This window comes from Phyllostomus discolor, chromosome 10 (assembly GCF_004126475.2).
Source record: "Phyllostomus discolor isolate MPI-MPIP mPhyDis1 chromosome 10, mPhyDis1.pri.v3, whole genome shotgun sequence".
NCBI lineage: Eukaryota > Metazoa > Chordata > Mammalia > Chiroptera > Phyllostomidae > Phyllostomus > Phyllostomus discolor.
In genome coordinates this window covers 87,671,990-87,674,804 of record NC_040912.2, presented here as the reverse complement: position 1 = coordinate 87,674,804, position 2,815 = coordinate 87,671,990, and the positions used below count along the sequence as shown (strand labels likewise).

The following is a 2,815-nucleotide window of genomic DNA, read 5'->3' as shown; positions in this document are numbered from 1 at the left end:
ATCTGACCGTAACTTCTCAAAACTGTCAAGATCATCAAAAACACAGGAAATCCACCCTGGCTGGTGTGGCTCAGTGGACTGAGCGCCAGCCTGCAAACCAAAGGGTCACTGGTTCAATTCCCAGTCAAGGCACGTGCCTGGGTTGTGGGCTAGGTCCCCAGTAGGGGAGTGTGTGAGAGGCAACCACACACTGCCATTTCTCTCCCTCTCTTTCTCTCTCCCTTTACCCTCTGTCGAAAAATAAATAAAATCTTAAAAAAAAAAACATGGAAAATCCATGCTTGCTTAAGTAGCACATGCACTGAAACTGGAATGACACCGTGAAGATTAGCATGGCCCCTGTGCAAGGATGACTTGACACATGGAAATTGTTCTTAAAACATGCAAATCTGAGAAACTGGCAGAACAAAGAGGATCATAAGCAGACAGGAACACTAAACGTAGTATGGTGTCCAGGATGGGATTCTACACCCAATAAAGGGCATGACGTGAAAACTAAGGACATCTGGATAAAGTATGAGCTTAGTCATTTATAAGTGGTGGTTCCTTAACTGTCACAGAAGTACCAGCCTATCGCAAGCTGTTAACACAGGCAAAACTGGGTGGGGGTGTGTGTGGGAGCTCTGTGCTACCTGGACAATTTTTTCTGTAAATCTAAAAACTATGCTACAGAGAAAAGTTCACTTGTTGAAAAGGCAATTGTGAGAACTGTATTTCCTTTCTTCTTTAAATAGGATATATTTATTGGCTAAACCGAATTTAACTGTAGTGAAGGAAATCCCCCCACTCCTCTTAAACTCCTATGGCATTTATCACCATCTGACATCATGTATGTTTATAACCTGAAAATATTTACCATGAAGGCATGCTCTATCACCACGATATCAGTTAGTTGTTGTTGGTTAACAAGCCACATCCCGCAATTTAGTAGCTTTAAGCAAGTTGCGTGTAACTCCGCACCTGTCTGTGGGTCTCTGGGTTTGGCTGGCCTGTGCCAGGTGTGTTCGTGTGTCTTTGGGCAGCTGGCTGCTGGCACTAGAGCCAGCTGCTTTGGGATGGCCTGAGCTGGAATGACCTGGCTTCTCTTTCCACGTCTGTCAAACCCCGACAGCAGGTTAGCGTGTGTGCATGTGCTCATGGCAGTGACACAGTGATGTAAAAATGTCCCGAAATTTGCAAGCATTTTTAAAAGCCTCTACTAACATGAACTTTGCAGGAGTTTGCTTAGCCCAATCAGTGACCAGCCTTAGACTCAGTGTGCCAGGGGACTGTCCAAGGCCTTGGGTACAGAAGGTGTAAACAAGGGAGACTGCTGATGCAATCAAGCCGTCACCACCATCCAGAACAGTAAAAATAGACACTAGATGAGTGTTTGTTGTGTAATACAATGGAACAACTTTCTTTAACATAACAGAAAATTCGTATTGATTATATATGATGTGTTTAACAGATCCGTGTCAGGAGGTAGAGAAGTTTTCTTTACAAATGTCGTTCAATAAATACATAGGCTAATAGTATAAGTCTAAACGAACACAGAGGCAACATGTCAAATCTAGCAAAAGCTGTCAGTAGCATGTGTGTGTAGTTTACGTTTTGACTTTCTATTTCATCCTACTCGTCAGTTTTATGCCGATCCCTGCACTGTTTTCACTGTGCTGTAAGTCTCTCTGTTTCGTCTGGCTCCCTGCTTTTCCACATAGCTCGTCCAATCCCAGGCAGTGTTTGTGATTGAGATTGTGTTAAATCTAATGTTTATTTTGGAGAGAACTGACCTTTTTACAATATAATAAGCTACAACCGTGAAATATTACTTCATTTATTTAATTCTTCTTTAGTAAGGTTTTGGCACTTTCTGTGTCTAAATTTTGCACAGCTTTAATTGAATTTTCCCTAAGTATTTGATCTTTATAGATGCTGTTATTAATCTAATGTTTTCAATTTTATTTTCCACTGCTGCTTACTGGAATACATTTTTAAATATATATATTGACTTCACCTCTAGTACACTTACTAAATTCACTCTTTAATTCTAATTATGCATTTATAGATTATTTTAGATGTTTATGTACACACTATATCATCTGTGAATAATGACGCTCTTTTTACGAAGAGTATGCATGTGTGTATGTGTGTTTTGACCCCAAGTCAGTTTTGTCTTTTTTCCCCCCAATGGCAACAATAAGCTTCCAGCAATGGTTCACTCATTCTAATCTTTATTCAATTCACAGCCAAACAACAATCCTTCTGTTACGCCTTGAAATGCTGTCTACACACATTCCTCACTTTCCCTCTCCACAGTCACTGCCACCGTGTTTCTCATCCACTCTTGCATGGACAGTATAATAATTTCCTGGTTATTCCTCCTATACCACGTATTCCTTTCTCACTCATAACTGACCCCCTTCTTTAAATTATACTTTTCAAATAGCATATCAACTGCTGATTTTTTGCCCCAATATATCACTGATTAAATCTTCATCTAAAACTTCATCTTTAGCTCACTTCACTAAAACTCTGAATTTCTCAACTTAGCATTTAAAGCTCTACAAAATACAACCTAATTTAACTTTGCTGCCCTTTCATCTCTAAATTATGCATCAGGACAAACAGTTTAGTAAATTCCTATTTTTATACCTTTGCATTTCCTTCCTATAAAACTTGGCTTTGTCTCCTTCTACATACTACCTATATTTATATCCCCCTTATGAATATGTCCTACCTCTTTTAATGCTCACAGAGACTCCTACTATTTATCATGATGTTAGGAACCACCCTGACCAGTTTCAGAAGCTATAACTCCCTATGGCTAAGGTTG

General features: G+C 39.7%; 1 pseudogene; it reads left to right on the top strand.

The window, feature by feature from the left end:
* Positions 1–281: 281 nt before the first annotated feature.
* On the top strand, positions 282–376 carry LOC114508239 (annotated as a pseudogene).
* The last annotated feature ends 2,439 nt before the right edge of the window (positions 377–2,815 follow it).